This window comes from Eumetopias jubatus, unplaced genomic scaffold, assembly GCF_037043125.1.
Source record: "Eumetopias jubatus isolate StellerSeaLion01/CBP00866 unplaced genomic scaffold, mEumJub1_p1.0 scaffold_1, whole genome shotgun sequence".
In the NCBI taxonomy this organism is placed as follows: Eukaryota; Metazoa; Chordata; class Mammalia; order Carnivora; family Otariidae; genus Eumetopias; species Eumetopias jubatus.
The window spans coordinates 171,355,217-171,382,088 of NW_028274807.1; positions in this window are offsets into that span (position 1 = coordinate 171,355,217).

Consider the following 26,872-nt stretch of genomic DNA (forward strand, 5'->3'; position numbering starts at 1 on the left):
TTAAGATCTGCAAATTTTACTATATGTAAATTAAACTCCACTACAGAAATATGTTTATTTTTTAAAAGGATGCAGAAGAAATAAATGCCATTTAAAACTTGTAATTTCTATCCCTGTGCTACTTTATAGCAAACATTTTCAAACTTAAAGCTTTACTAACTCTTTCATAAATACCATTTTTAGCTTTACATTACTCCCACACTTCATTAATGCCAAGTTTATCTTTTTCCTTTTAGTGTTTATCAATTCGCTAGCTAAGCATCTTCCATAACATGCAACATGCAAACACTACACTGAATGAGAAAAAGTGAATATTCCTAACCCCAATTACATGGTGTAAAAATAAAGGCCTTGTTATTGACCATGGGAACTATGTGAACAAATTAAACATGGCTTAATAGCGCAGAGGAAAAAGGAAGTAATGGTTAGAGCTTAATAAGGTGATCCATGGGGTTCATTAACATGGAGTGGAATTTATCAGAAGAGGTTTTTAGAACCTAATTAATTAAACCCCTATCAAATAGATGCATTCGATTAATATGATCCCATTCTGAGTTTAAACATCAACACTAATTAACCCCATAATTTATATATTTCCCAGCCATGTGAGGAACATTAGTCACATTAATCAAAAAAAGATCACAATATTAATGAAAATAAATCAAGTAGCAAATGTAAATGAGATGATGTGACCCTTTGGCCCATCCCATTTTAAATTCATTTTTATAAATGGACAATATAGAAAAATGTCAGGTAACAGCATGTGGTAGAGGAAAAATTTTTAAATTAGGAAATACATGTTCTATTCTCAGCTTGGCCACCAACATAGTGTATGACTTCAGCAAGTCACCAGGAGATTTTGTCTTGGATCACAAAATACAGGACTTCCCCGTTTCTCATGGTTTACCTCAGAAGTGGGCTTTTGAGGAATATGGGCCATCCATGAGTCCTGTTCTTTATGGATGCCCCAATTATTCATGGTTGCCGTCAGAAAGTTACTGATGCATGGTCTACCTTGAGATACAAGGCCTTTTAAAAATGCAAACCATTCTCTTCTAGAAATACAAACTGTTTTCTTTTAGAAATGTTTTCTTTTTCCAGGAGGAAAATTAAATTTTTCAGGTAGGTGAGAGCTAGAGTGAGGGCAAAATGGCAGGATTGCTTTTTCCTCCACAAAGAATCCAAAGATGTGTTCAAGTCCCAGTTGGGCCCTGATTTAACTTGGGCAAACCCTTAATCACTCGTAAAGTGAAAGAAGATACTACTACTTGGCATAGGATAACTCTCAAACAGTTAAAAATATGATACTCGTGAAATATAAAACATATGTTTAAAATTTTTATTCAACTCATTCATTAAAGACACAGCCAGTGAGATATTATGCTTGCTTCAAAGGAGAGTATGAGGAACAGAAATATATTTAGTCACTCAAAGGGATGCCAAAATAAATTTGCTTGTAGGCGCAAAACTGGTTAATATCCTACAAGGCAATAAATGGTAATATTTGGGGCTCTCCCTTTTTACCACAGGGAAATCAATTGCATCTCTCCTGGACAAGATGTATTTGTATCCCTGTGGAGAGGAAGTATTTACATTCCTCTCAGACAAGAATCATTTGCAATGCTATTCATTTTTTACAAGTTAATTTCTATCCCTACAGAGTTGTAAAATAGCCTAGTTCAAGAGTCTGAGAGACAAACTACTGCCCATGGGTCAAACCCAGCCCACAACTCACAAAATAAGCATGGCTTTTGCATTTTTAAAGACCTGTTTTTAAAAAGCAGGGGAGAAGAAAAATATTCAGCCTATAATGTGTATATTCCGCAAAGCCTAAAATATTTACTATCTAGTGCTTCACACAAGTTTTCTGACCCCTAGCTTGGTCAATAGACAGTCTATACCTTTGTAGACTTAGATACTCCCTGGAGGATTTGTTGGATAATGTTTGTGCTATAGTGAAAAAAAAAAACATCCTCCCTTTGGCCTTTTTTCAAATTGTGGATAATTTTCTTGGCACTATCTTCCACGCCAAACTACCAGACTGTTGGGAGGTCAATTTAGCTAATAAGGCAGTTAGGAAACTCTAGAATGTCATACATGTATAAAAGGGTTCTGTGCCTTAAGTGAAGAGTTGCCAGTTTTCAGAAGTAATTCTTCAGGGGCACCTGGGTGGCTCTGTCGGTTGAGCTTCTGTCTTTGGCTCAGGTCATGATCCCAGGGTCCTGGGATCAAGCCCTGTGTCAGGTTCCAGGCTCAATGGGGAGTCTGCTTCTCCTTCTCCCTTTGCTCACCGCCCCCCCCCCACCATGCTCTCTGAAAGAAAGGAAGGGAGGGAGGGAGGAAGGGAAGGAGAAAGAAGTGATCTAGTCCTTCAGAGTATGACAAATTCATAATGACATCTACCCAAAGGGACCTCTCCAAAGATATTTAGAATCCTGAACTAAGATGTGTTTGCCTAGGGGTGCTTGGGTGACTCAGTTGGTTAAGCATCTGCCTTTGACTCAGGTCATAGTCCTGGGGTCCTGGGATTGAGCCTTGCCTTCAGCTCGGCTCAGCGGGAAGTCTGTTTCTCCCTCTCCCTCTGCCTGCCACTACCCCTGCTTGTGCTCTCTCTCTCTGCCAAATAAATAAAATCTTCAAAAAAAGATGTGCGGTGCCTGGGTGGCTCAGTTGTTAAGTGTCTGCCTTCGGCTCAGGTCATGGTCCCAGGGTCCTGGGATCTAGCCCCGCATCGGGCTCCCTGCTCGGCGGGAAGCATGCTTCTCCCTCTCCCACTCCCCCTACTTGTGTTCCCACTCTCACGCTCTCCTTCTCTGTGTGTGTCAAATAAATAAATAAAATCTAAAAAAAAAAAAAATGTGTTTGCCTCCATGAATTCTGCTCCACTGTGTCATCTACAATACCACTAGGTTTTATAAGAAAATCTGCACTTTTGTCCTTCAGCATTGGCTCATAAATCATTAAGAATATTGGGCCTTTTACTAAGTTTGTGCTTTTTTTTTTTTATGACATCTGTTTTCATAAAGACAGCACTGCCCCCCTCCCCCACAGCCGAGTCAAATGCCATCATAACCACCTCAGTATACTAAACTTTTTCCCTTGCCAACCAAGACTTTCTGAAGCTATTAATATGTTTTCTAATAAATGAGGGTGATTAATAAAATTAAGCAATGCTTTCTGCTTCTCTGCTCCAAAATAAAACTCCTACTGATAATATATGAAAATCCATTCCAGCTTTATGAAATATACCATTTATCTCCATTAGTTGGTTTACTAATATCTATTGACTTCCCACTGGGTGTGAGACATTCTGCCACATATTTTAGCGGATGGAAAAATAAGAAGATCCCATGCATGATCCTAAGAAGCTCAAAATCTATTTTGAGCAATGCAAACCATACGTCGACAAGGGCAAACCTATGAAATGCAAAATCCAAAGTACGGTGAAATCAGCAGGGGTGATATCTTAGCATTTGGAATCAGAATAGTTCATGTACTTAATTCCATGAAGTAGTCAAAGAGGGATTTCCTATTTTTGTAAGTATCTTTTGCAAACATTAGTTACTACCATGAACAATCAGGGTATTTCAGATAAAACAGAATTACTGTTTTTCTTTAAAAGGTCTGATGAGCTGGCAAACCTGGACCAACATTGCCATATGGAAACAATCAACTAGACTCTTACGTCTCAGAGGATGGGAGAAGGATCAGCAGGATGGAATCATGTAGGATATTCTTAGAAATACAGATTCTCAAACTGGGCAGCTACATGCAAAAGAATGAAACCAGACCACTTTCCTACACTATACACAAAATAAACTCAAAATGGATCAAGGACCTAAATGTGAGACCTGAAACCATAAAAATCCTAGAAGAGAGCATAGGCAGTGATGTCTCTAACATCAGCTGTGGCAACATTTTTTTTAGATATGTCTCCTAAGGCAAGGGAAAGAAAAGCAAAAATAAACTATTGGGACTACATCAAAATAAAGTTTCTGAATATTTGCAAATGACATATCAGATAAAGGGCTAGTATCCAAAATCTATAAAGAACTTATCAAACTCAATACCCAAAGAACAAATAATCCAATCAAGAAATGGGCAGAAGACATGAACAGATATTTTTCCAAAGAAGACATCCAAATGGCCAACAGGCACATGAAAAAGTGCTCAACATCGCTCGGCATCAGGGAAATCCAAATCAAAACCTCAATGAGATACCACCTCACACCCGTCAGAATGGCTAAAATTAACAAGTCAGGAAACGACAGGTGTTGGCGGGGATGCGGAGAAAGAGGAACCCTCCTACACTGTTGGTGGGAATGCAAGCTGGTGCAGCCACTCTGGAAAACAGTATGGAGGTTCCTCAAAAAGTTGAAAATATTGAGCTACCATATGATCCAGCAATTGCACTACTGGGTATTTACCCCAAAGATACAAATGTAGGAATCCGAAGGGGTACGTGCACCCCGATGTTTATAGCAGCAATGTCCACGATAGCCAAACTGTGGAAAGAGCCAAGATGTCCCTCGACAGATGAATGCGTAAAGAAGATGTGGTATATATACACAATGGAATATTATGCAGCCATCAAAAGGAATGAGATCTTGCCATTTGCAACGAGGTGGATGGAACTGGAGGGTGTTATGCTGAGTAAAATAAGTCAATCAGAGAAAGACATGTATCATATGACCTCACTGATATGAGGAATTCTTAATTTCAGGAAACAAACTGAGGGTTGCTGGAGTGGTAGGGGCATGGGAGGGATGGGGTGACTGGGTGATAGACATTGGGGAGGGTATGTGCTATGGTGAGTGCTGTGAATTATGCAAGACTGTTGAATCACAGATCTGTACTTCTGAAACAAATAATGCAATATATGTTAAGAAAAAAAAAAGAAGAAGATAGCAGGAGGGACAGAATGAAGGGGAGTAAATCGGAGGGGGAGATGAACCATGAGAGACGATGGACTCTGAAAAACAAACTGAGGGTTCTAGAGGGGAGGGAGTGGGGGCATGGGTTAGCCTGGTGATGGGTATTAAAGAGGGCATGTTCTGCTTGGAGCACTGGGTGTTATGCACAAACAATGAATCATGGAACACTACATCCAAAACTAATGATGTAATGTATGGTGATTAACATAACAATAAAAAATAAAAAATAAATAAATAAAAGATACATTTTTCCTTAAGCAGGCAAAGAACAAATAAATAAATAAAGTTTCTGCACAGTGAAGGAAACCATCAACAAAATTAAAAGGCAACCTATGGAATGGTAGACATATCTGGTAAAGGGTTAGTCTCCAAAATAGATAAAGAATTTTAAACAATAAGTAATCAAATTAGAAAATGGGCAGAAGTCAAGAATAGAAATTTCTCCAAAGAAGACATACAGATGGCCAACTAACACATCAGAAAAGATGCTCAACATCACTGTCCATCAAAACAACAATGAGCTATCACCTCACACCTGTCAGAATGGCTAAAATTAAAACACAAGAAACAACAAGTGCTGGCAAAGATGTGGAGAAAAAGGAACCCTCATGCACTGTTGGTGGGAATGCAAACTGGTGCAGCCCCTCTGGAAAATGGTATGGAGGGAGGTGCCTGAGTAGCTCAGTCAGTTAAGCATCTAACTTTGGCTCAGGTCATGATCGTGGAGTCCTGGCATTGAGCCCCATGTCGGGCTCCCTGCTCAGTGGGGTGTCTGCTTTTTCCTCTCCCTCTGCCACCCCCGCTCCTTCTCCCTCTCTCTCTCTCTCTCTCACTCTCTCAAATAAATAAATAAAATCTTTAAAAAAAAGTTATAGAGGTTCCTCAAAAGTTAAAAATAGAACTACCCTATGATCCAGTAATCACACTACTGGGTATTTACCCAAAAAATACAAAAACACTATTTCACTGGGATACATGCACCCCTATGCTTATTGCAGCATTATTTACAATAGTTAAATTATGGGAGCAGCCCAAGTGTCCATTAATAGATGACTGGATAAAGATGATGTGGTATAAACATAATGGAATATTATCCACCCATAAAAAGAATGAAATCTTGCCATTTTCAACAGGGATGGAGCTAGAGAGTATAATGCTAAGTGAACTAAGTCACTCAAAGCAAGACAAATACATGATTGCACGCATGTGGAATTTAAGAAACAAAACAAACGAGCAAATAAAAAAGAAAAAGAGAGAGACAAAGCAAGAAACAGACTCATAACTATAGAGAACAAACTGATGGTTAGCAGAGGGGGTGGGTGGGGGGATGGGTGAAACAGGTGAAGGGAATTGTTGAATCACTATATCATACACCTGAAACTAAACAGCACACTGTACATTAACTACACTGGAATTAAAATTAAAAACTTAATAAAAAAATACAGAATCTCAGCCTCCTTCCCCCATTCCAAAACTACAGCCCCATAAAGACAAGGTGCCCAGGTATATTATAGGCATTTAATAATGAGAGTATGAATGTAGTAACAAATAAACCATTGAGTGGAGGAATGTCCTATTAAAGCCAGAGCTTCGAGTGACATATTTACTTCCCATCAGGTACTGCACTAGGCCAAGGGGATACAAGTAAAGAAGATATTATTCCTACTCTCAAGGAGTTCCTGATACATCTGGCAAGCCTGATAGAGAAGCCATAATTGCAACACAAGAGAATTGGAACTGTAATAGAAGTGTAATGGTTATCTATTGCTTTAATAATGCTACATACCAAACAACCACAAAACCTCAGTGGCATGCTACAGTTATTACTTATTGATCATGAATCCAGGGTGGTCAACTAAGTGACTTTGTTGTTCTTGGCTTGACTTGATTATATACCTGGGGGCCGACTGAAGGTCAGATGCTCTTGGTTGCAATGAGTGGCTCGTCTCCATGTGTCTCTCATTCAGCAGACTGGCCTGGGCATTTTCAAGGGAATGGCAGATGTGTTTTTTTGTTGTGTTTTTTTTTAACTACAAAAGGTTTATATTTTATTTTTTCTTTAGATAAGGCAAATCTGTTTTCCCGAGGAAATAACACAATTTGGCCCAAAGACCAAAGGGGCTACCTCTGTCTTGTGATTGAGGATTGTTTTATAATATATGAGCTGCCAACACCACCCCTTCACCTGGCAGCACTTCTCAGTGATTCCCTTGGCTTTGAAGCCCAGAACAGGCTGCACCCATGGCAAGAGACAATTTGAAAGAAATGACTCACAGCTGTGAACCAACCAACTGGAACTGACCTTCAAAGGAATCCTAAGTGGAATGCGGTGAAGACTTGGAATTTCATTGTGGAATGACTCAGAACCAGCAGAGACACTCAATGGCTTTGTCAAGTCTTTCTTTGTATTAGGTCCACTAACATCTCACGGACCAAAGGAAATCACATGATACATTCAGAAACAAGAGGCAAGAACTTCCAAGTCACATGGCAAAGGGTGTAGACAGAGGGAAGAGGGAGAACTGGGCCATTTTCGTAATCCACCAAAAGCGGTATGAAAAAAGTGCTGTAGGCAGACGTTTAAAATCTAAGCACAGGAGAGTGATTTGGTAAGCTTTTCCATTCCACAATCCCAAGAGATGCTTTTTTCAAAATACTATCTAAACCAGAAAGAACATTGCCATTCAGAGCCATAGAAAAATAACAAGTAGAACTCACCGAGCCCTTTCAGTATAGCAGGCCCTGTGCTAGGCTCTGCACATGCACTAACTCATCACTTGCTCCCCAACAACTCTAAGACGTGTATGATTACTCCAGTTGCCATGATAAAGAAACCAAGGTCCAAGGAAGTTTGATGACTTGCTCAAGGCCTCACACCCAGGATTCAAACACTCTGGAGCCTTTGCTCTCCTCACCTACAGCACAGAAATTAAAGTCATGCCCATCACCTTGTCCTTTTTCTCGCTGAAAGAGACAATGTAACGGTTTTCACATATAGATCATTTCTGGCCAAATGTAGGGTCCCAAGAATTAAAATTTCAATAAGTGAGCCACCAGGAATAAATTCTAGCACTTGTCAGCCATGAAATTGCAGTGTGTATATTTAGGGCTGTTGTATACTAACCGACAAGCCCTATTTGTTTTCTTTTTCTGCAATATTGAATTTTTAAATTGTTTCCTTGGCCCAAAAAGTTCTGACGCCATTCGTGTTGTGTCAGTTGCAAAACCAGTTCAAGTAATCCTAAAGAATCTAATAATCATGTGTCAACCAAAGACGAGGGCTGTGGTTTTTTTCGTTGTATGAATAATGCATTTTTAATGAAACCATTTCACTTCTCAAACTAGCCTAAGTATCCCCTCTTATCACGTTATTTTGTTCTGGGTGGTCATCTGCCTGACTTTACTCATAACTTCAAGATATAAGAAAGAAAGAAATTGAGTCTATGGACATGAGCATTCAGGGTCACTTGGTGTTGTGTTGCCATCAGAGAAAACTCTCTCACACTGAAGAATTGGATTCGCAGTTGGTGTGACCCATTTGCTTTCTCTCCTGAAATGCACAATTTTCCATCTGTTCCAGAAGTTGGCTTCCGTCGATGTCTGGTATGGAGTAAAAAGCTCAAAAACTCAAATGAATCCTTGCTTCAGCAATCCTGTCAAATTCCCTAGTGGAACTTCTAAAATGGCCCACTTTTCAAAGTGACATAACAAGCAATGAGCCATTTAGTGATTCAGCTGGAAATCCAAAGCCCAGGCTGTTTGTCCTCAAGCATTTCCATAAAGAAGAAGAAGGAAAAAAAAAAAAACACAACAAGGAGAGAAGAGAAATGTAACTTTTTCTTATGATCTACATCAGGGATATTTAAAAGGCTTCATTTCACATGACAGCTCCCATCAAGGGGTGGTTCTGCCTGGAATGCTGTGTTGAGAAGAATTCTGAGCTCATGTAGGGACATAATGGGACCTGTGCAGCAATCAATTAGTAATGTCTGCTTGCACAAAGAGGAGTGGCAGCCTGTGGGCCATCCTGGCTGCGTTCCTATGAAAATCACAGTTGTTTAAACATTCACTCATTCAGAGTTATCCAGCATGTTTTATTATACACAGACAATAGAATAACTCTTGTAATGCCCCGCATAACTGATGGCATTTAAGAAATTAGTTGATATCAGCATCTTTCCATATGGGCCACTGCAGAGAATAGTGATCTAGGGTTTTTCTCTACCTAACAGTGTAAGAAACCTATAACATGCTTGCATTTTTATTCTTCAGATCCCAGCTCCATAAAATAGGCTTCACCCAATTGGATTTGTCTTTAAAAATAGTTGTTCTTTCCTATTCTCTCCCCGCAGTTTAGAAATTGAGTGCTAAAAAGAAATGACCATGTAGCCATGTCTTTCTGCAGTCCCTGCATTGAATCAGTGGCTTTCTGCTGGACACACGGTCAGAGGATATCAAGAGCCTTGTTCAAGAAAAGCAATGTAACCCCAGCGCATGACTCCGAGGACCACAGCAGATCGTTAGGTAGAAATTAACTGCCTTTCTTGTCTGGTACCTCATTAAAGTTAAAAATAATTTTTGTTCCTACTAGTTAGCGCTTATTATACGTCTCCCTTTATCACCTTGTAGTGCCTTGGTGAGAGAAACAGCTGTATTGATTGATGTCAGCAGACACGGGGGACCACGGGGGGAATGGTGTTTTGTTCATTACATCAAGGTAGGCGCACATGTGGTGTGCCCGCCATGGCGGAACGGGACAACTCGCTGCTTAGCCGACGTCTAAGCAGGGAGGGCTACGAAGCCTCCCACCCCCTTTCTCTCTTCTCTCCTCTTTCCGTGTCTTTCTTTTCCCTCCGTTCTAGTGTGTTCTTCTTTTTCCTTTTCACTTTCAACTTTCCTCAGCCTTTGTTTCCTTTCAACTTTTCTTCCTGCATTCTTTTTCTTTCCTTTTTTTGCTTTGCTTCTTACCTTCCTCTTCTCTTTTTCCTGTCTACACCATTACTTATTTCTAGCCATTGAGACTGTGAGTTCAGCATGTATTGAGTGAGCTTTTTCAGACAGTCGCATGTTTCACATGGTCACGATAAAGCCACCATTAGATCCTTTCCAGAGAAGGGATTTGCTGCGGGCTGGAGGAGGCATGGGGAGGGAAGGGGATGAAGGGCACTGTCCAGCCCGCCGCTGAGCAACGGCTGCCGTCGCTTAAACAGAGTCAAAGGAAAACCTGCTTCTAACAGTCCTGAAGCTTCATCCAAAATAACGGGATAGACTGTGGCACTGGGAAGATTTAGATGGAAAATAATCCATTTAATCCATTTTCTAGTTCTTTTTTTATTATTATTTTAATAGGATTTGGAGGGAAAGGTGCCATTCCTTGGTTGCAGCCAATTTTGGCCTGATTCGCAGCTTGCCCAGCTCCCTGGGTCACTCACCTCATAAAACAAGGCAATGGAGGGAAGGCTCAGTGGGCTCCTTTGGCCTGGGGTTTAAATGGGTGGCTGGTCATGGTTAAGAGCCTCAGAGCTAAAAATTCACTAGAGCTCACAAAGTACTTCAGCCCCTCTCTCTGACAGACTCCTCGTTCTTTCTTTCTTGCTGAGTCCCCAGTCCCTGTATGCCATGTCTGACTTTCCTGAGACAGAGATGTAGAATAAAACCTGGATCTGTGTTTAACTTATTCTTAAAAGATCGCCTTTTTTAAGGGCTTACAGATACCAAGATTTTTGCATAAATTAATCCTTTTTAATTTTCACAACAATCTTCTGAACTGAGAATTGTTGTTTCCACTTTACAGATGTGGAGACTGAAGCCTAGATGTGAAATTTATTTGCCCAAAGTCACATAACAGTACTTCGTGCAACCGTGACCGACAGCATAGCGGAGAGCTGCAAAGCCCTTGTTCTTAGTGTCTGCACTCCACTGCCTTCTTCAAAAACCTACAAATGCATCTGTACAATGACCGACCTCAAGTCTACAGAACCCCGTAGACTGGGTACCCAACCTCCTAGGCCCTGCTCAAGCTTCATTTTCTCTATGAAGCCTTTTCTAATGCCCCAGCCTGCATGGGTCTCTCCCCATAGAGAACGGTCAGCATACATTTAACATTTTGTACTGAACTTTCATTTCCTTTTTACCATTTTCTCTGTCTCCCTACCTAGACTATGAACTCCTTCAGGGTCAAAAAACTCCCTTCCACTTCTTATTTTTGTCCAAAAAGGATAGAGGCTCTCCACCCAGGCTCTGCATATCAGTGTCATCCAGGGAACTTGTAAAAAATACAAATGGCCGACACCTTTCCCTGGGCTCCTGAAGTGGCCTCTCCGGAAAGGGCCCCAGCATCTATACTTTAACCCATATCGCTAAGTTCACCTGAGGCACAGCAAGGCATGTAAATAGCTTATCTACAATATCTACAACAGGTTTAAGCAATTCTTCTTTCAAAATGGCTATAGAATAGTCATAAATATTTTTCAAGACCCAACTACTTATCTTCCTCTACCTCCCACAGCTCCTGCTAAAACAACAGGTCTGGATGGTCCCTGCACCCTCAGGTGACCCAGATCCAGGACTGTACTAGAACTTGGCTCAAGGGTGTTCCATTTTCCAGTGGAGGTAGAAGGCCAGACCCATGCATGCATCCTAGGGACTTAAACTGTACCAAATGCTATGACAGAGGTGTGTGCAAAATGCTCTCTGAAACCTGCAGAGGAATTGGGGGAGGCTTCTCCAAGGAAGTTTAAGTGGTTGAAGGATGAATAGTTGTTGTAGAGTGGGACTGGGGATGGGTGGTGACTAATTTGCGAGGAGACGCAAAAACACGTATAAAGGCAAAGGGTGGGACTTAAAAAATATCACTGTTTTTAAGCAACCCTTAAACCCTTAAGTTTAAAAACCCTTAAATTTTTAAGCAACCCTTAAATCCATTAATAGAGAACTGGTTATAAATGATAATATAGCTATACAGTGGAATACTACACAGATGCAAAAAATGAGTGAGAACTCTATATACTAATTTGGAATAATCTCCAAGATACATGGTTGAAAAAAAATCAAGGTACAGGTGTGCTGGGAAAAAAAAGAAAAAGAACATGGGAGGAGACTGTGTACATACACACACATTTGTGTTAAGGGAAAAATATTCTGGAAATACACATGAAATGCCCTGGGAAGAGTGCCTGGGGGATAGATGGCAAAAGAAAATGTTTCATGATATGCCCTTTTATACTGATAGATTAGTGTGTGTATTTTCATTCTTTGTTTAAAAAATCTGTTAAGAGTTTTAAAAATATTTTGTTGGTAATCAAATAAAAGGATAATGAATGCCATTCTAGAAAATTGTTTCCTATTCTGGTAAAAAGTGCCCCACCACTCAGGTGTTCAGAAAGAACCTGGTCCAAAAAAAAAAAAAAAAAAAGAACCTGGTCAAGTTGCCAGGCCAGATGGTATAGACAGGGAGAGAAATGGATTCAAGCAAGTTAGTTGGATGAGATGACCTTCTGGGTACCAAGCCACTGGGAAATTCAAAGAGCCTACGTGCAAACATCTAGGGGCAGGGCTTGCATCACCGAATTCAATTAAACAAGCCCATCATTGGCACTCAATAAAGCTATTGAATCCAAAATCTTATTAGAATGTCTATATTGTGAGAGTCTGCTGATCTATAATAAAGCACATTAATCGAAGATTTAAATGAAGTTAAATTTGTGTTAACAAATACTCTAAAGGTCAGAATCATTACTTTCAACACAGGCAGCTAGCATTTAGTGCAAATATTTTTCTCTTGTGTGCTACTCCCCGGTGTCTGTTGAAACTGGCTTGCCCATTGCACCTCATTATCTCCCACCAGCCTGAGAAGCAGTAATCTCCTCATTCCTGCTCACCTCCAGGGTGCATTGCCTTTGTGATATGATCAGGAAGCTTTCTCAGGAAATTTCCTTTGAGCTCATTGTTAGAAATTTCCTCTGCTGCCTGAAACCCACTGGTGGGTGTAATTTGTGGCATTGTGCCTCACCACCAGGAGGGTGCATGAAGGCAGGAACATTAATCAAATTTGGAAACAACAAAGAAACGGTGGGCTCTAAGTGGATCAGCATATGATTAGCAGCCCACAGTATCAGATTTTAGAATGTGAAAACCAGAAAACCTTGGGGCTAAACTATTATGTATGAGATTAAAATACTCATCTGCAGATCACCCCGAGGTGATATTTGACAGCAAATATTACCTCCAAATTCATGTCATCGTCGTTAATTTATTAGCTGTTTGTATTTCCTATCTCTATCATGAGCTGCGATTTTTCTGAAAACTATAAATTTATCATATTTATATAAATTTGATATCGTCGCTAGCATGGCACCAAAGGCATGGGGTCTAATAAGTGCTTCTAGCTAGTGAAATGTTTGTTGAGCTTCTACTATATACAAAGGGCACCCTTGGGGATGCATTGTTGGATGTTTCACCAAAATAAGTAATTGGTCTATATGCTATTTTTTGACCTCTGAGCTTTTCTTACATTTCACCCTGCCAGAAACATCCTCAATCTTTCAAGAGTCAACTCCTCCTTGAAGGCATAGTTAAATCCCTTCACTTCTGTCCCCAATCCCCTGATACATTTTTTCCTTTGAGACTCCATAGTGCTTTGTATGTTCTGAGAGTACTCTTCATGAACGTCACTATGTAACAGTTACCTGCATAGATTCCTTATTCTCCCTCCCAGAGGTAAGGAGCTTGTTTGCTTGATCAATATCCCTCCGCAGACAGTGCCCAGCACAGAGCCCTATAAACATCAGGTTCCTAATCTTTTTTTAAATAAAGAATAGGAACTACCATGTGATGTTGTACTGGATTGAATAGATCCCCCTCGCCCCATCAAAAAAACGTGTCCACCTAGACCCCATGAATGTGCTTATTTGGGAAAAGTGTCTTTGCAGGTGTTAATAATTGAAGGATCTCGCGGTGAGATCACCCTGCATTAACGGGGCGGGGGGGGTCCTACTCCAATGACATGTATTCTTTTTTTTTTTTAAGATTTTATTTATTTATTTATTTGACAGAGAGAGACACAGCGAGAGAGGGAACACAAGCAGGGGAAGTGGGAGAGGGAGAAGCAGGCTTCCCGCAGAGCAGGGAGCCCGACGTGGGGCTCAATCCCAGGAAACTGGGATCGTGACCCCAGCGGAAGGCAGACGCTTAACGACCGAGCCACCCAGGCACCCCACATGTATTCTTTCTTTCTTTTTTTTTTTAATGAAGATTTTATTTATGTATTTGACAGAGAGAGACACAGCGAGAGAGGGAACACAAGCAGGGGGAGTGGGGGAGAGAGAAGAAGGCTCCCCACCGAGCAGGGAACCCGATGCGGGGCTCGATCCCAGGACCCTGGGATCATGACCCCAGCCGAACTGAGCCACCCAGGCGTCCCCCAACACACACATGTATTCTTAGGAGAGATAGAAGAGAAAACAGAGACACAGAAAGGAAAAGGCCCTGGGAAGTCAGAGGCTGAGATCAGAGTGACCCCACCACAGCCAAATGCCTGGAGCCATCAACGGTGACTCTTTCCAGGCTCTCCCTGGAAAAGGCAAGGGAGAATCCTCGCCTAGAATTCTGGAGAGAATGTGGCCCTGCCAACACCTTGATTTCAGACTTCTGTCCTACAAAACTGTGAAAGAATAAATTTCTGTCACTTAAGAACCCATGTTTGGGGCACCTGGGTGGCTCAGTTGGTTAAGCGACTGCCTTCGGCTCAGGTCATGATCCTGGAGTCCTGGGATCGAGTCCCGCATCGGGCTCCCTGCTCAGCAGGGAGTCTGCTTCTCCCTCTGACCCTCCCCCCTTCATGCTCTCTCTATCTCATTCTCTCTCTCTCAAATAAATAAATAAAATCTTCAAAAAAAAAAAAAGAACCCATGTTTGTGGTAATTTGTTACAGCAGCAAATAGGAAACAAATACAGATATGGTCTCTGGCTTTAAAGGAATTATTGGAGAGACAGTGACATGCAGAGCTTATAGAAGGATATTCACACATAAAAAGACAATGGTAGGGGCACCTGGGTGGCTCAGTCGGTTAAGCATCTGCCTTTGGCTCAGGTCATGATCCCAGGGTCCTGGGATTGAGCCCCGCATCTTTGGGCTACCTGCTCAGCAGGGAGCCTACTTGTCCCTCTCCCTCTGCCTCCCAGCCCTCACATCCCACCCACCCCCCCAACTCATGCTTGCTCTCTATCTCTCTCGCAAATAAATAAATAAAATCTTAAAAAAAAAAGACAACAGTAAAGTCAGGTGTCATTAGGAGCTAGGTCAGTTGCACAGATTTTAGATACCAGGTGCTTGTTCATTCTGTAAATGTTAACTGATCATCTCTGATGCTCCAGGCTCTCAGAATTCAGCAGTGAACAAGGCAGACAGATGTTGAGTCTCATATTGCTTACAGACTGGGCAGAAACTGCAAAACTCAAAAGCCTGCAGAGGACCAGGCAGGTGATGGAAAGCCGTAAGGTAGGATGAGGGGATCTACCATCCACCTTCCCACTTTTGATAAAACAGGGATAAAGAGAGTTATTTCTTTGCTTTAAAAAATATCAGCCACAAGAACAATAAATAGCAATCAACACTCAGACCTCATTTGGAGTGAAACAGCAGGGACAGGTAGAGACTGTGGAAAACTGCAGACACATGTCCCAGCTGAAAGGGAGGCTTCACTCAAGCCCCAGTTGCCGCCCCATGGAAATGAGAGCACAGTCTTGCCCAAGTTTTACTCTTAAGAGAAATGAGAATCGCAGGGCTTTTGGGGGGTTTTTTCCCCCAGTTTTATTGAGAAATAGTTGGCATACATCATTGTAGGTTTAAGGCATACAGGATGATGGTTTGATTTATACATATTGTAAAAGAGAATTTCAAAATCTTTTACTGCAATCTCCTTTAAATGAGATTGCCAGAAAGTAGACCAGTGCACTTGAGGCAGCCCTTGGGCCCCCAGGGCTTCTCATTTGGATATTAAATTGGTTCGCAAGAGAAAGATTTCCCTATGAACTGTACCAATCAAAGAATGCCACAGAGCCTGTGAGACCTGATGCAGACCTTTCAAAGTAGGGAATATTCTCTGCAAGGAAAAGAACATATTCTAGTGTGTACAAGTCTCTCACCAAATGGGTAGAAGACAAACATCTTCACGACCTTTCCAACCCTGAGCTGGATATAAAGATGGGAACGCATAAGGTACTGCTAGGCAAAGAAGAGACAAATGTGTAAAATGTAAAGAAGACTGATAAACGGTGGTAAAAAGAGCCTTCCTCTTTAACCTCTGGGCCTATTTAGATCAGGTGGAAAAGCAGAGGCTCCTGATTCCTTCCATGGCTCGTGCTTGAATTCATAGAGGGAAAAGCTATTGATAATGATCATTTCATGGGAATTCCACCATTCAGAGACATCTTAGAAGGAGAGAGAAGGAAGAGCTAAAGATTCATTTATGCATTTATTTATTTATATGTGTAGAGCATCTGCTAAGTGCCAAGAGATGAGGACACAACCCTGAATAAAGCAGGCAAAATATCCATCTTCAGGGGCCTCAATTCCAGTGAGAAAAGAGAGATAATAAACAAATAAACATGTAAATACATAAACAATCATTTGTATAAGCCATGTGACTTTCTGGGGAGGAGTTCCAGAAAGAGGAAAAAGCAAGTGCAAACATCCTGAGGTGAGACTGATCACAGCATGTTGGAAGATTAACATGGGAGCAGAACTAAAAGGGATCTGTGATTCCCCCCCTTCCCCTGTGTTACTTCCATGATTACATATGTTAAAAGAATTTCACTGCTGCAATTAAGATTACTAAGCAATTGACCTTTAGTTAGGAAGACTATCCAGGTGGGCCTAACCTAATCGTATGAGTACTTTAAAAACAGAGAGTTTGATCTGGCTGGCTGCAAAAGGGAAAGTCAGAGATATTCAAAGCATGAGAAAGATCCAATACACTTGCTGGTTTAGAGGATCCGATGCATATTTGCTGGCTTAGAGGTGGAGGGGACTACATAGCAAAGAATGTGGGTGGCCTCCAGAAGCTGAGAGTGGCCCTCAGCAGACAGCCAGCAAGGAAACAGGACTCTCGGTCCTACAATTGCAAGGAACTGAATTCTGCCAAAGACCCGAATGAATTTGGGAGTAAACTTTTCCCAAAAGCCTCCAGACAAGAGCCCATTCCAGCAGGCAAGCTGATTTTGGCCTGAGCAGAAAATGTGGCTGAGCCTGCCTATACTTCTGAGCTACAGAACTGTGAAATGATAATAAATGGGGGTGTGGTTTGTGCTGCTATGCTTGGAGCAATTTGTTATGCAGCAACAGAAAACTAACAGAAACAGCGAGGAGGCCAGTATGGCAAGAGTATAGTAAGCAAAGGGGGTTAAGAAGATGAAATCAGAGAAATAGCTAGGAGCCAGACAATGCAAGCCTTTATGTGCCTTGGTCAGGCCACTGGACTTCCACCAAATGAGACGGGACACCCCTGGAGTGTTTGAGTAGAGGAAACCTGACCTCAGCTTTCTCCTGAGAACTCGCCCTGTTAGACCAACAGATACCCAGAGAAAGCAAGCCTGCTGGTGGAGTTTCTGATGACCTCCGGAGGCACTGGTAAATACTCAATTATAAAATATTCAGAAGAAGCCAGCAAAACAAATGGAGAAGAGCCAGAGAGGTTGAGAGATGGACCATATCAAATATAGCATTAAAGATAGGCCAGCAGTTTAGAAGAGCAAATCCATCAAGAGAGATCACACAAAGCAGCCTAAACACAACCATGCTACTCACTTTCTTCAGCTCTTGTGCACAATAGGACGAGTGCTTTCAGTAGACGTTTCGCTAACAAACATGTCTGTGCTGTACAGATCCAGCCTCAGGAATATCTGAAGCTTGCCCCCACGCCATCTGGCAGATGATTAATGTGTGATTAAACCTGATGATTAGCCACCGGCAGGAATTTGATCGCTAATAGTCAGAGACTCAGGGGGCAACTTTTATCGGTGGTTGACTGCTTTGCCAGAAACTGCCTCCCAGAGGGGGCTGGGGGATTGGAAAGATGACTAAGGAGCCCCATGGTGGGAAAAACGAAACTGTAGACCCATGAGATAATAACAGCAATAGAGAAGAGGCAGAGCCTCCTACACACACACGCCAAGTCAGAAATACCTCAGGTATAATTAAACCCTATTCCAGAATTTAGCACCTTTTTGTAATAAGAATCTTTACTTGCAATCCTCAGCATTCTGTTGCCTTGGCAAAAAACCTATCTCTTGACATTCGGGAGGTTTCCATCCCATTTTCAAAGAACAACCCTGGTGAAAATGCATTTCAAAAATGAGTTTTGTATCTGCAGTGACTTTGCCGATGAATCCCCCCTCCCCAGCAGAACTGGTTCCCATCCTCTCTCTGCCTTCTGCCCAGCCCCATTTGCACCGGCAAACCTGGGGCTGGACTGCTGTGGGGCCCCAGCTGTGGGAGAGTGCCCCAGCAGGAAAGGACCAGATTCTCCATGTCTCACACTGCCCTGGGAGGATGCCTTTGAGCCTCCACTGTCTGGACGGGCAACTGTCTGCTGGCCTTTGGTCCTGGTCCCTGGCAACGGAGGACTCCAGCATCAGTTTGAACTTGGATTTGGGACTGGTGACTTATGCTTTCTTGACTGGCTTCTCATCAGTTTTATCTCAACTGCCATTTTATGAGATCCCCTGTTTTGTTTCCATTCTTGTCCATATTTGCTTTCTCTTGCCTTCCTGTTCTCTCTTTTCAAGGTCCACAGTCAGAGCTTAATGTTGTTAGGAGTAAACTGTAACTAGGAATTCTGTTATACTAGGAATACATGTGATTTGATCACAAAGTGTGTTTGTGATGATTTGGATGACAACACATATAAGGCCCTGTGCAGTGTGGTTGGCACATTATAAATGCTGAACAAACACTCGCCATCTTCAGCAGGAAAGTTGGTGGTTGTGTGGAAAATGATAAGGATGAGACCCAGAGAGAGTGTACTTGTAGGAGAGGAGACTTAGGTATGAGAAGAGAATTTCAGAATCCTATTTACACGCAAAAGGCACCAAGCAACGGACCCCATTTCGTGAGCGTCGATTCAGCCCTACATTCACAGAAACACAAGATGTGGCCCTGGGAAGTTTGCATAAAGCCATGTAAGTTTGAGTATGCTGTGTTTGAAAATCCTAGTGATGGAAAACTCACTTTAGTCTTTCTCTCGCCTTCTCCATCACAGTGGTGATGATCAGGATGTCTTCATTCAATAATTATGTATTGAGTGTGTGCTGTGAGCTGGATACTAGATTACAGCAGAAAGCAAAGCAAAGTCCCTGCCCTCCTGCATCTTAACAGTCTGGTCGGGAAGATAGACTACCAATATATACATAACGTAAATAAGTCATCACAGTCAAAATAGCAGTATGAGAAACATGAAAGACCCTCTCTTAGAGAGGGTGAAAAAGGCCTCCCTGAGGGGCGCCCGGGTGGCGCAGTTGATTAAGCATCAGACTCATGATTTCAGTTCAGGTCATGACCTCATGTGTGTGAGAGCGAGGTGTTCATTGGGGAATCTGCTTGAGATTCTCCCTCTGCCTCTGCCCCTCCCCCCACTTGAGCATGCACACACTCTCTCTCTCTCAAATAAATAAATACATCTTTAAAGAAAAAAAAAAGAAGGCCTCCTTGAGAAGGTGACATTCAAACTGAGGTTTGAAGCAAATGAGAATAAATAAAGCAAGCAAAGAATGGGAGTAAAGCCCAAGGAAGACCTATAGTGGAGAAAATGACAGTAATCACTTACCACGTATTGAGTCACTATATGCCAGCTCCCTTCCATGTGACCCCACAACTCTGCAAGGGAGGCGCCATTTTTTCAGGGGATGACTGAGACTCAGAGAGCTCAAATAAGTCGCCCGAGGCAAGTGACAACGCTGAGTTGTCACTAGACACTGAGTTGCATCAGTGTCTAACTGGGTGCACAGCTTTGTTTTGGAAACCCAAGGTCAGAGCAAGGCAATGGACCAGAACCAGGAAGAACAAAAAAGATGAGCCTTCCAGACCAGGGGGAAAGGCCAGCAGCCACTATGATGGATTTCAAAGGACTCTCTTAAGGAGAATTATAATAACCGTCACCATGTTCTCAGTGACGGTCTTGTGCCAGGCACTGCTAAGCCCCCCACAAGCAGCTCTTATGTCCTCCTTCCAACTCCCCTTCAGGTAAGTGGCACTACATCCCTGCTTTGCAGGTGAATAAAGGGAAGGAACACCCCTTCCCCCACACCCCCGTCCCCCCACCACTAGGTCACACACAGCCCCAAGTGGAACCACGATTTCAATCTGGGATACTGACTGCCAAGGCGAGCGATGAGGGAGATTTAAACCATGTCCTATGAGCCCTGATCAGAACACAGTTAGCCGGGAGGAAAGAGTGCAACCGAAGGCCAGGGAGAGGACACTGCACGTATCTGGGAGGTTATTTCATAGGGAAGCTGGGCTAGATTTGTTGACCTCAGAAAACAGAACTCAAATCAGTGGGTGCAGTGGAGGCTGTCAGTGCCCCACTCTGATCCACCTTCCCAGGTCTGTCCTCTCGATGCCCAGTGGCTGGGTGTGCTCGCTAACACGTTCTCACAGTGGCACCCTTTTCTGAAGGATTGGCACAGGGGACGTACCACAAAGCAACTCAATGTCTGCTCTGTCCCAGCCACTGTTTCCGAACTGAATTTTGGCATGTACAAAGACTGTCTGAAAATCCAGCCCCTCTCTTTGTACAGCTTGCTTTAATAATAACTAAAGCGAAAAAGACTGTGATTTGGAAACAAAATGATTTCCAAAATTGTCCCCAGCAAGCAGACACAAAGCAAACCAAAAGAGGACACAGGTAATGTAGCTCTCCAAAAATACGGTTTTCGAGTTTCTCCCTGCCGGTATTTTATTTAAGCCCTGGGGCTTTCCCTCCCTTGGCTAATTAACAGGTCAGTGATTTCTAGTCTCTGCACACCTAATATTTGCCTCCTCTGTTTAATCAGGGAAAGATGGAGGAAAAAGCAAGGACATCTGACTGCAGCCAAAAGTACTTGTGAAAAGCATTAAGCCAAGATCAAATATTTATGCTTCGGCAAGCTAGCTAACTGATTGTAATATCCAAGGATAATAAATCATTTGAAAAAAGGGAGAAAAAGCGATCAATGTGAATAGTATAATTTGCCTTTCATCAGGAGCTCTTGATTTTTTTGTTGTTGCTGTTCATCCAACAATGATAGTTTCTGACTTCTTTTTCTTGTCATTTTAAAAATACTTTTCATTTCCCTGCTCCATGCCCACCCCCACCCCCGACCCCCCGGCCACTCAGATGTGCGGCGTTGTTACAAGAGGTTTTGTGAAGGAGGCACTGGATTCCGTATTTTGTGAGCTGCAAGAGGGGATGTGTGTACTTTTCTTTAGCCCTTGTCTCTGTTTCAGCGGCTCCTGCTGTGTTTACATGATTAAGAAATTGATTGAACTTCAAGAGACCGGAGCATTTCAAAGAACAGCCGTGTTCGAATTACAGATTTCGGTAAATGAGACTTATGAGAAACATTAACAGCGGCCAACTGGCCAGTAGATTTCATCCCAGCCACCCCTCCCTCCCAGCCAAGCCCACATGGGCACCAGCTAATAAACGAAATGTAGATAATAGAAGAAGAATGATAATGAACAATTTGACATTCTTCACTTTTAGTGTTTTCTAAAAATCTACCTTTTTAGTATTTGAAACAGTACCATTCATCTTGTTGCACTTTTGACATTTTTATTATATGCTTCAATTATAAAACCTTCCCAGTAAAGTCTGCAACAAAGTCATACCTGGAAGATAAATTGCCCTACAATTTATCATCGGACTATGAAATGACCTGATCCTTGGTGCTTATGGAATTTGGTCCTCCTGATTTTTAGAACTTATTTATAACAGCCTTATTGAGATAAAATTCACATACCATACAATTCATCCATTTAAAGTATACAATTCAGTGGTTTTTACTGTATTTACAGAGTTGATTTTCTTTTGAGGAACCACAATTCCGTTGTTTTAAAATGGTCTTTTTGGAGGGAAAGCCATAGAGAAGAATCTAGAAGAATTTCTAACCTCACGAACTTTGAACTCAAAGAATCAACTGCTACTTTTCTTCTACCCCATGGCTCTGTTCTTTGTAAATGTTTAATTTTATTTTTGGACACATTCATTCAACCAATTCCAACATTCCACCAAAAAAAGTCCTCTATGCCTAGTGTCAGTAGAAAAGTAGTTTCATTAGGTTAAATCTTGCACCCTTGCTATGGAAAGCACAGTTGGGATTTGCTGCTGGAAAATAAAACCTCCATTTCCCTTAGTTTTCCTTATAGACATTTTTGGGCACAGCTCATTGCAGACTGATCTTTATGACTTCATTATTTGCTCAAGGCAAGTGATTTATTATTAGTAGCACCGACATAAATTCATAGAGGAAAAATCTTTATAAAATATCAATGAACCAAGTTTCACTTTTATACTTTGTGCTGCCTGTGTGTGATATGCATGCACACACACACACACACACACACACACAGACACCCCATGACACACACACCTTCAGTCATTTGTAGTATGGCTCATGGGTCTGATTCTGTTGTTTTTTTCCTTTTATAAAAAGAGATAATTACATCTGAACACTTAGTGTTCACTCAATTCCTGTGCACCATTCCTTCTCACCCCAGGCTTCCTGATATTCTCAGAGGAGTGAAGCCTGAGAACCTGTATTTTACACAAACTTTCTGGGTGACTCGGATGGCCCAACATTGGGAACCAAGACTACTCTGTCACATACTGAAGACTGGATATTCAATGCAAGTGGTGGATGGCTTCGTGGCTGATATTCAGGGAGATGGATGCACCAGAATTAAATCACCAGCTGCTAGAATCTGAATGTTTATATCTTCCCAAAATTCCTAGTTGAAATTCTGACTCCCACAGTGATGGTATTACAAGATGAGGCCTTTGGATATTGATTAGGACATGAGGGTGGAGGCCTCATGAAAGGGATTAGAGCCCTTATAAAAGAGGTCCCACATCTTCCCTTCTTCTTCCCCAGAGAGCCCTCACCTATTCTATCATGTGAGGACACAGCGAGAAGTCACCTGCTTTGGACCAGGAAGAGGGCTCTCACCAGAATCCGACCATGCTCATAACTCGAACGTCCAGCCTCCAGAATTGTAAGAAGCAAGTTTCTGTTGTTCATATGCCACCCAGTCTATGGTACTTTGTTATAGCAGCCCCAGCAGACTAAGATACAAACTGTTCTGAAGTCTGAGAGCATCCAAATCAGCATGTCCACTCTGTGCCACATGCAGGAACTACAAGAGAAACAAGACTTGACCTCTCTGTCTTATAGGAATCTGGACATGTAAACCAGCAAATTACAAGAAAGCATTAAAAGTACAAAATCAAAAATCTGTATGTTACAAGGCCAATCTGGGGAAAACTGTTAAAAACCACCTTCAGGTTTCCTATATCTCTTCTTTCTTTCTTCTGACCTCCCATCCCCCCACCCAGACACAAGTCCTTCCCACCCCTGCACACAATATACACACACGTACACAACATGTACACATACACTCCTCCCCCATATACTCCCCACTCACACATCACAGATAGGGCTGCGAAATTTAAATAACCTATTAAATTAGACTTTCAGATAAACATATTTGGAACATACTTCTACTAAAAAGAAATTCATGATTTATCTGAAATTCTAATTTAACCAAGGTCCTTTTACTTGGCAACTCTTCACACCTCTTTCTCCCTCTGTCTCTCTCTCTCTCTTTCATACACCCACACCCACCCACACACAGACACACACATACCTCTACCCTACTTTCACATAGGTCTACAATACTGCTAAAAATCCCTACAAGAGAGTTCTGAGTTACTATCTTTTTTACCTTTCTATATTTTTGCTTGAATTTTTATAATACATATGTCTTACATTCGAAATGAGAAATTAAAAAATTGTTCAGAAATTATTAAATGCATATTTAGTCCCACTAAGCCATCAACATTCCCAAGAATGTGCCCCCTCCTCACCAAGTTCGTGAACCACTACAGAGAATAGCATGTCTCTGGGGAATTGTGGAAGCTTTGGAAAGGGAAGAACATAGGTCCAGTAAAAAGGGTAGTTAGGAATGGACACTGGAGAAGGCAACCAGGAGGGCCCTCGGCATAGAGACTGCTAAATGCGTTAAATGCTTTGGCTGCTATTTTTAAATGGTAAAACCTGCTACAAACCAAGACTGCTACATTTGGCAGGATGCTGAATATGTACTGGAATAGTGGCTGACCCGAGGCCAAAGGGGCTGTACTCTGCTTGCCCTTCCCCCACATTCAGATGCCATCTTTTTCTCATTTATATAAAGGCTCCACAGAGCTTAACCACTGCTTCCGTGAGTTAGCATTCAGGAGAAATTTTTACCTGCTAGATAGTGTGCTAATTGGCTTAAGAGGTACACCATTCCTGGTGGAGATCTCCCTGTTACAGAAGGAACACCATTCCAGGAAATTCAGAGCACTAGCAGGTGACATGGGCACTTGTCTAGTGCATACAATGGAAGCTGTCACCCCCTCCTTAGCCTGGCCTCCCTCACACTGAGCTCCAGAGGGAGGTGGAGGATTACATTTGTCAAAGACGGCTGCACTGTGCTCTTCTGCAACGTGAATCTCCAACCCGGAAACCTGGTAAGGTTGCAAGTGCCTCGGCCAATACAGTAGCACAGAGTGGACACAGGTAGCTTTGGAAGCTACATCTAACAGGTGAGGCAGCTCCACCTTGTCTCTAGCTGCCCTGAGGTTGCCATACGGTAAAGAGGCCAGTGACGTAGACTCTGAGTCTTCCTAGTCTGGGCACCAGACTCCTGCCCCCTGCACTGGCATGACCACTAACCTTTGATTCTTCCCAACATCCTGGAATATTGGCATGCCATTTCCACTCTTCCTTGTCCGATCTCCTGACCCACAGAATCCAGGGGTATAAGTCACTATGTGTTGCAATAACTTGTTACACAGCCTTAGCACCTGGGACAACAGAACAGAATGCCACCTATGGACCCAGTGAGGGCCAACAAATTTTATCAAAGCCTAGAAAACAAAGCGGAATAATCAAGGCCAACAGTGTGTCCTGAAATCAACCAGATGGGCTGCTTCCCTCTCTGGACTCAACAGTATTTCAAGCCCATGTGATCACATCAAGACAGAAACCACAGGACATAAAGAATCAGCAACCAGCAAAAGTGGTTTTACTCTCTCACTATTGCCTGCCAGAGCCATGCTGAGGTATAGAGACCTTCCCACACCACTCCTAACCTCTGGGCAAGTTTGGTTCCTTCAACACTCACAACAACCCCAAGACCCCAGGGCTTGCAGAGCCCACTCCACAATGTGGCAGGACAGAAAACTTTGCAGGTACAATTTTGAGGCTCCCAATTCCTCAAGGAGAGGGACGGTTTGATGCCTTTTATTGCTCTTCCCTGGAAAGAAATTTTGAGGTTGTGGTGCTATTCCATCACAACTCTCTTGAGGCTTTTTTGGCATATAAAGTAAAAGCTTCTCCTTAATATGTATAAGAACATGCCTAAGAACAGATATAACAAGCAAGCATGATATTTAAATGAAGGGGAGTTCAGCAGACGGTTTGCAAACATTAAGAATTCTCTTACTTTGTGCAGACAGATTTGCAGCCCATGTCTGGGAAATGACATAGAAAACTTAGGAAACCCCACAAAAAGACTGTTAGAAACTAGCTCCAGTTCATTAATTCCACGGATCACCCATGAAACAGAAGAGTCACTCACTACATAATGTTGTTAGGGATCTCCAGGGCAAGGGATTTTTCTGAGGGGCTCCAGTGACATTTGCATATAGTTTTTTTTTTTTTAAAGATTTTATTTATGTCAGAGAGAGCGAGCACAAGCAGGGGGAGCAGCAGACAGAGGGAGAAACAGGCTCCCCGCTGAGCAAGGAGCCTGACACGGGACTCAATCCCAGGAGCCTGAGATCATGACCTGAGCCAAAGGCAGATGCTTAACTGACTGAGCCACCCAGGCGTCCTTGCATATAGTTTAAATAAGTGATTATTTAATAAGGCCCAAGAGGATGCCCCAAATCACTTTTGTACCCTCAGTGTATTCACAATTTAGGATGCTCATTGTCTCCAAGAAGTAGAATAGTCAGGAGTCATGAAAAAGTCTTCAGTTAGTTGAAGAGGTTGTGCACAGTTATTTAAAAACAAAACTAATGGCACTCAATTTTCAGGGAGGACCACAAAGACCTCCCACTTGGAGCCTCTACTGGTAACAAACCCTGTGCGGGATGGAAGTGCTAGCTTGTTCTTGAGACTTTGCTTCAGCCAGCTCTGCTATGCTAATAGTCTCCCCAGAAGGGATGTCATTAATCCGGGATCCCTTCTGAAAGGATGACAAGCCAGGTACTTCCAACTCTCCATAGGTGACACGATGTGGTGATCCGAGCACTGACCAAGAGAAAGTCCAGGTGTCACCAGTAAGATTTCGGTTGTAAAAATATTACTAAATGAGTTCTCTGGGAACAAAATAAGCCCAAAGCAAGTGCTGGGAAAATTTTCATCATCATGCCGAGGGTCCCTATTATTCTTTATGATGCTACTACCACCATGGAGCCGCTGCCAAGTTGACTGGGGTAAATTATTCCTCCTTAATAGCCCCCAAAATAGCAAAAATGTTCCCCTCTTTCCCAGAAGTAGCGAGCTTGGAACAGTTTCCCATTGCTGTCCTGAGAACTGAATATTTATCTTGCTCTGTCTCAGATAAAATACCTGTCCCTAAACCATGGGTAGCAACTAGGTTTCTGACCTATTTTCTCCCCTGTTAGGAC